The sequence below is a fragment of the Oryx dammah genome, unplaced genomic scaffold (assembly GCF_014754425.2).
Source record: "Oryx dammah isolate SB20612 unplaced genomic scaffold, SCBI_Odam_1.1 HiC_scaffold_4, whole genome shotgun sequence".
Taxonomy (NCBI): domain Eukaryota; kingdom Metazoa; phylum Chordata; class Mammalia; order Artiodactyla; family Bovidae; genus Oryx; species Oryx dammah.
The window spans coordinates 43,179,684-43,187,768 of NW_024070188.1; positions in this window are offsets into that span (position 1 = coordinate 43,179,684).

Sequence of the window (8,085 nt, forward strand, 5' to 3'; positions counted from 1 at the left end):
GCCTAGAGAATCTCATGGACAGAGGAACCTGGGGGCTACAGCCCATGGGGTTGCAAAGAGTCAGACATGACTTAGTGACTAAACAACAAACAACAAATGGACCATGCAAGAATAAGGGTGATTTATTATATTTTTAATTGTGGGTTACATATTATCATAGGCAGATTTTCTTACCATTATCTCTCCTGTCTTTTCACATATTGTACATTCTTCTAGGTCTCTCTCTTATGTAAATTATTTTCTGAATTCGTCATATATACCTGATGAATTCTCTTCCATTTTTGCATAATATTCAATTTGTTATATTATTTAATGGGGAATTAAGTCTACAGTTTCTCTTGACAGTGCTTTTATTGCCATCTAGCCATTAGTTAAATAGTCTTAAAAAAAAAAAAAAAAACTTTCTATTCATATACTTTGCTTTCCCCCCAAGTTGTAGGTTCCTGGAAATCTACAGTATGTAGTATATTATAAATGCATGATTATCATTTAATTTGAATAATATTTATTTATACCCCCAAAACACAGTAAATGGTCTATTGCAAGCCAAAGGCTGTGCTTTAAAAGGCTTTAGCAGTATCTTTCTTCTATTTTCATCTTAAGAATATTGGCCAAACAAGTGTCAGGGTATTTTTATTGTAATGACTATTCACATGGTCAGGTCAATATGATGGTTAAGAGTTTAGCTCTGTGATGAAATGGTCTCCAATCAAATTTTTGCTTCATCTTTTCTTTTTACTTCTGTGACTGTGAGTTGAGTATTTAGCCTTTCTAATATTTATTTTATAATAAAGATAGTACAATTATTATTGTAAAAATTGCATTGTATAATATTGTGATTAAAATATCAAATTTTCTGTGATCAAATTTCAGTAAATATTATGCATGTTTGAGAAATTTATCTTTCTAAACCCCATTTCTGTGAGGATGAAATGAAGACTTTGTTGTGAAAATGAAATAAGACTATGTATGTAAAGCACTGGGTATGCACTTGTAATATAGTAAGTATATGATGTTGGTCGTTCAGTTGCTAAGTTGTTTCTGACTCTTTGTGACCTTGTGGACTGTATCCAGCCAGGCTCCTCTGTCCATGGGATACTCTAGGCAAGAACACTGGAGTGGGTTGCAATTTCCTTCTCCAAAGCATATAAATGTTACTTTTTATTAGTGGTATATCTTTAAAGTGAATGCTTTTTTTGTATCCACCAGATACATTGTTCAAATTATTGCAATTATATGGGAAAATATTGCCATTTGATTCAAATTATCATATTTACTATGCTAGTATCTTAGAAGAACTGGGCTATAGCACCTGAAACTTTTAAGGACAGATGATGAAAACCTCAATTTCAAGTTGTTTTCCTCTAAAAGTGCATGTTGTGTGGTCATATAAATAATATTTAATATATTTTCAGTAATATATAATAATACTATTAATATTTAACTGTTGAATTTGTTCATTTTCCCCCAACAGTATTCTGCCTGCCTTTCTAGAGCATGTGTTTAATTTTAATAAATCCTGATTCTTTGGAAGATTGTTACACTCATTACAACCCTCTATACTAATTTTTATCACTAATACTGTATTTATACTCTGGCAAAAAATAGTCTGATTCTCTTTGATCAGATTTCAGTAAATATTTTGTGCTTCCATACAGTGAAATCTCACTGGTTTCCATCTATCTCCCAGGCATAATTTTAGTTAGAAGGCAAGCCTTAGGGAAAGAGCTTTGAAAGATCTTTTAAAGAAAAAATTGTCTTTCTGCCTTAGTGACTGTCAACTCATTTTTGATCTAATTCTAATGAAATTGATACTCATATGTTTCTGAAGGTTGTGTGAGAATTTACATCATGGCTGTTCTAGCTTAATCTTCTTGTTTGTTATCCCTCTAGGTTAGTATGTGTCCCAAGTGATTTCAGAAAATTGAAATAGTGAAATAATATCAATTGAAAAAATGATTGCTGCTTATAGAGTATTAATCTGTGGAGTTCAAACTCATTAATCTAGATCACCTCCCTTTGAGAGAGCAGGAAGCATGTATGACAAAGCAATTGAGAGATCAGATGGCAAAAAAAAAAAAAAAAGAAAAGAAAAAGAAGAAAAAAAGAAGAAAGGGGATAAAAGTAATATTAAAGAAGTCCAAGGTTGCATAATCAATCAAAAGTGAATTAGAAAATTCACTAAGCTTCTAGTTTGTTTATCAAGTAGTGACACTTCTCAAAGTCAAATACAGTTACTTTTGTTTAGAATGCTGTAACTAATCCAGTGCTTCAAACTTCAGAAATTAAATGTGATAATTTTTACATATAGAAAAAAATTCTATTGGGAACAAATTTTGAGAATTTTTCCCTATTTCAATATAAACTCTTCAGTCACAGGTGAAATAATTCATTCTAAGAATGTAACTGGGCTCTATGTCATTTTAGCCCTTTTATACTTTGTTCAGTTGTTATTTGGAGATTTAGAGAGATAGGTATTGAGAATGGATGGCATTTGTTACTGTAGCAGCTGTGACTGGATAGCAGGAAAGATATTTGTCAGAACATATATATTTCTAACTTGGCAGGTGAGTCCTTAATGACAGCAATGGAGCCTTATAGCTTACTGGGAAAATGACAATATTATTATTTATAAACATCCCATAACAATATAGGAACAAATATATGGATATACTTGGGGAATCTAAAAAATACATTTAATGTCAAATTTCATAGCCATAGAACTAAGAACATAAACAGCATTCTTGGGAGTTAAACAACCTGATTGTGGCTCAGCTGGTAAAGAATCCACCTGCAATGTGGGAGACCTGGGTTCCATCCCAGGGTTGGGAAAATTCCCTGGAGAAAGGAACAACTACCCACTCCAGTATTCTGGCCTGGAGAATTCCATGGACTGTATAGTCCATGGGATCACAAAGAGTTGGACACCACTGAGCAGCTTTCCCTTTCACTTTCAAATAATCTGATTAAGCAAATATAACTACTTTGTTAGGCAAATTCATTGCCCAGTAGAAATGTAATGGAAGCTTAATATCTGGCGCATGGATTTCCATGAAAGAACAAACTATTCTAAACAAAAGAGGGATGAGGAATTTTAAGTGTTGTGAAGGATAACGTAGATTTCAATGAAGAATGACTCAGTAACGTTCTTATTAGTGGCAAGTTCAAGACAAGACAAACTGACAGTGTCTACTGTGAGCTTTTGTTATTTAATTTAATTTTTAAGGATTGTTTACTGTTTATGTATAATATAAAGCTTCTCCAAAGATTATAGAAAAAAATGTAATTAAATCTGTCAGGTGAGTCTGTAATTTCCTTGGTTCTATCTTGCCACAGCAAAAAAATGAAGTGATAGATGGGCCAGTGTTACAGCTCAGTTTTATTTGGCAAGCAAAGGAAAATACATCCTGGAGGCTGGAGGGTGGGCCAACCCAAAAGACTCAAAGAAAAGAGAGGTCAGAGGCCCAATTTTGGCTCCACTTTTTATGTGTTTTTCTTTTTCTCCTCCCCCTGAGCCTGCCCGATGTAAACTGGACTAGCCAGGAGGGCTGTTTGTTTCACCTGAAGTTCTCATTCCAGTCCTCACACCTGCCTTTGTTCTATTTTTGTGGGCTTTTTCCTTCTCTGTCTTTTAGCCACCGCCATTTTGAACTCCTTTTTCCTATTCTAACTACCAAGGCTATGGTTTTTCCAGTGGTCATGTATGGATGTGAGAGTTGGACTGTGAAGAAAGCTGAGCACTGAGAATTGATGGTTTTGAACTGTGGTGTTGGAGAAGACTCTTGAGAGTCCCTTGGACTGCAAGGAGATCCAACCAGTCCATTCTGAAGATCAGCCCTGGGATTTCTTTGGAGGGAATGATGCTGAAGCTGAAACTCCAGTACTTTGGCCACCTCATGCAAAGAGGTGACTCATTAGAAAAGACTCTGATGCTGAGAGGGATTGGGGGCAGGGGGAAAAGGGGACGACAGAGGATGAGATGGCTGATGGCATCACTGACTTGATGGACGTGAGTCTGAGTGAACTCCGGGAGTTGGTGATGAACAGGGAGGCCTGGCGTGCTGCAATTCATGGGGTTGCAAAGAGTTGGACACAACTGAGCGACTGAACTGAAATGAACTGAACATTCCCCCCTCAAGAGTTGGGATGCCCAGTTCTTTGGGAATAAGGGTGTTGAGGTCTCTCTGGCTACTTCCTGCTAAACTGGGACAGCGAGGGGCATTGGGCCTCCCCCTCTTGCTAGTCTCAAGCCTCAGAGCCCTTATAGCGGTGTCCATCTAAGGGTGAGTGATATTTTCCATGGTCGCCTGTAGTTTTACATATCCTTGTTGAACTGTAACTGCATGTTGTAACATGTTGACCTGGACAGAGACAAACTGGGTTATACTATTGATAATACATGGAACAATCATAAGCAGCATCAATATGGTGATAACAGGGATTAGTTAGGGGCGTTAGCCAACTCCAAATTCCCCATCACCAGGAGAAGGATTGCCCAGTGATTGTAGCCACCTAAGAATTCTCCAGCTCATTCTTTGACATCCAGTAGGATATGGATGTTTTACTTGAGGACTGTGAGACTTTTTTAACTTGACTGGAGGTGTTTACCCAGAAACATGTCTCCTTCAAGACGGCTCAAATCCCTCCTTGTTCAGGGATTAGGAGATCTATCTCCTGTCTATTTTGGAGTACAACCCCTGCCAAGCTGTGTTGGCTCTTTAGGGCTATCCTGAGAAATTTTATCCCCAGAAACTTAATTTTAAGGGTGTTCATTAGAATGGCACTCATTTGTAGTTCTGAATAGGTATCTGAGATCTCCCAGGGACTCACAGGTGTATTGAATGTCCTCTTCTGTTTTCTTCCATTGCTTGACACGTGTGTAGTGAATCCAGGAGTCATGTCCTGGTACCTTGACTGCTTTGGCTGTAGACAACATTACAGGGTAGGGGCCCTTCCATGTGGGCTGGAGTTGAGCCTTTGGGGACCCATCTTTCCAGACTTTAATTAGGACTTGAGTCTCTGGAGCATATAGTGGTGACTCTTTAGAATTTTGGGGGTCCTGGTTTACACCCCCCAGGCATATATCCTGTTGGAATTGACCAATGGCCATGGTATAAGAGTGGAGAGTCTGAGCCTCTGGATCTGGGAAGAGGTCACTGACATAAACAAAACGTCTCCCATATAGCATCTCATAAGGACTAAGACCAACCTGTTCCTTAGGGGGAGTATGAGTTCAGAGGAGAGCTATTGGTAAAGCTTCCTTCCATCCCAGGGAGGTCTCCTGGGTTATCATTTTTATAGCTGATTTTAAGAATTGGTTGGCTCTTTCTACTTTTCCTGAAGACCAAAGCCTCCAGGCACACAATAGATATAATAAACAATGCCCAATGCTTTAGAGAACCCTTGGGTGACCTTAGAAGTAAATGATGTCCCATTGTCACTTTGTAATGACTTGGGCAGACCAAATCTCAGAATAATTTCATGGAGCAGTTTTTTGTTTTGTTTTGTTTCCTTTTTTTAAACCACCTCCTCAGCCTTCTCAGTCCAGGTGGAAAGCCTTAAATCCATCCTATGAATGTATCTATCATGGCTAATAGGTATTTTATACCCTTGAACAATTGGCATCTGGGTGAAGTCCATCTGCCAGTCCACTCCTGGATAGGTCCCAAGCTATTGGATGGGCTGGGCCAGCTAAGGTCTTCAATCTCCTTGGGGGCTGTTTAATTGGCAAGTGGGACAAGAGGAGACCACTTGCCTTATAGTTGTTTGGAGGCCTGTTCCTCTGAAGGACCTTCCTAGTAATCTTTGGAGGGCCTTCTCCTCTAAATGAATAGTGGAATTTAGGTAATTAACCAACTTCCATTGAAGGTTCCCAGGCAGAAAAAGGAGTCCCTCCTTTTGGAACCACTCCATATGATCTTCTTGAAAGCCCTCACTCTTAGCTTTAAGAGTCTCACCTTCAGTATATGAAGGAGTTTCTGGCAAATTAGTCTGTGGAACTAATGTGGCAACCCCTATTAGTTCATTGTTCTGTAGTGCTATTCTCTTAGCTGCCTGATGAACTGTTTGGTTCCCTTGTGCCACTTCTGTGCTCCCTTTTTGGGGTCCTTTACAAAGGGAGACTGAAACCTCAGCGGGCAGATGGACTGCCTCCAAAAGCCTAAAGGATTTGATCACCGTATTTAATTGGGGATCCTTAGGTGGTCAAATAACCTCCTTCTTTCCAAATGGCAGCATGTGCATATAGCACCAGAAAGGCATGCTTGGAATGTAAATGGCTACTCTTTTTCCTTTTCCCAGCTCTAAAGCTCAAGTGAGGGCTATGAGCTCAGTAAATTGTGCTGAAGTACCTGGTGGCAAAGGTTTAGCCTCTGTCATCTCAAACTTGGAGAATACTGCATATCTGGCTCTTCTTTTTCCATCCAAGACAAAGCTGCTTCCACCAGTGTACCAGATTTCCTCAGGATTGGTCAGAGAATCTTCTGACAACCCCTTTCAGGGTTTTGTCCAGTGATCCAAAATTTCTAGGCAACAGTGAAAGAGGAAGAGAGCCCTCAGGTACAGGCAGGAGGACAGCTAGGTTAAGAATCTCACAAGGGGGATATAATGAGGCCTGGATTTTCCATCAGCCCTGCTTGATACCTGAGGATCCTTTGATCAGCCATCCATTAATGGCTTCTCCCCTTCAGGAGTTGTTTCACTTGGTGGCTGGTAAAAATAGTTAGTTTGTCCCCAAAAGAGAGTTTTAAAGCATCTTCTATCAGGACTGCAATAGCTGTAAGATTTTGAAGGAAGGGAGAGATTTTTTTCCCAATAAGGGAGTAGGACACTCAGGGACCACCAGAAACTGGTGGGAAAATATTTGTCCATCCCAGCAACAAAGAAGTGCTTGGGTAAATCTTTTTGTAATTATTTTGCCTGTGGCACCCAAAATGGTACAGGTCTGGGAGGAGAAGGCTCTGGAGTAGGAGGTCAGGACAGAGTAGGTAGCCCCTGTGTTAACCAAGAAATTCTCAGATCCATTTGCCACATCCAGTTGCACCCTTGGCTCCAGCTCCATGATGGTTATCTGTGACAGGTGAACTGGCTGGAGTGGGCTGCTTCAGTCCTGTTGAACCATCATGAGGGAAGGCTTGGTGCTTGACCTTGAGGCTCTTTGGTCCTGAGGGTAGAGTGCCACCCAATGTCCCAATTTATGGAATTTGTAGCAAGCCATTTTAGGAGACTTGTCATGGTTTGGATATTCTTTGAACCAATGTCCTGCCTGTCTACAGATTAGGCATTTGGCTCCTGCCTTGTCCTTCAAGGACTCAAGCTTTACCATAGGGCTTCCCTGGAAGGCGGCCAACATATGGGCATGCCTTGTCTCTTTCCTTTTCTCCCTTTCCTGGACCTTGGCTTCCCTCTCCTGTTTTCTGTTATGAAAGGTATTGGTGGCTGTCTGGGCCATCTCATCTAAAGAAGCAGCAGGGTCTTGGTGCTGTAGCTGTTGTAACTTTATCCTGATGTCTGATACACATTGGGACAGGAATTTGTCCCTTAAAATCAACTGTCACTCGTAAAAGTCTAAGTCCAGATTGCTAAACTTTTGGGGGGCTTCTTTCAGCCTTTCCAGAAAGTCAGTGGGGTTCTCATTGGGCTCTTGAGTTATTGCTGAGATCCAGGCATAGTAGATTACTTTTTGCTGGGCTGCTTTTAGTCCTGCCTTTACATAGATCAGAAATGATCCTTTTCCCATGTGTATTCAGGGTCACTATAATTCCAATTAGGATCTGAGAACGGGACTGCAGTTTCCCCTACTGGGTATTTATTGCTGGACATGTGAAGCCCTATAGCATACCTTTGGGCTTCCTTTAAGACCCTAGCATGCTCAGGGTCAAATAAAGTTTTGCCTGGGTCATCTGTATAGCTTCCCTGGTCTTGTTTGATCTGTCTTAGTTCTGAGAGGGAGAAGGGCTTATGGTCCTGGGTTGGTCTGAATTCTCCTCCGGTTTCATCTAAGGGACATACTCGAGTTGGCTTTTGTGGAAGGGGTGCTCCCAAATATGGGGGCACATTTGGATACAAGGAAGGAGCAACAGGCAA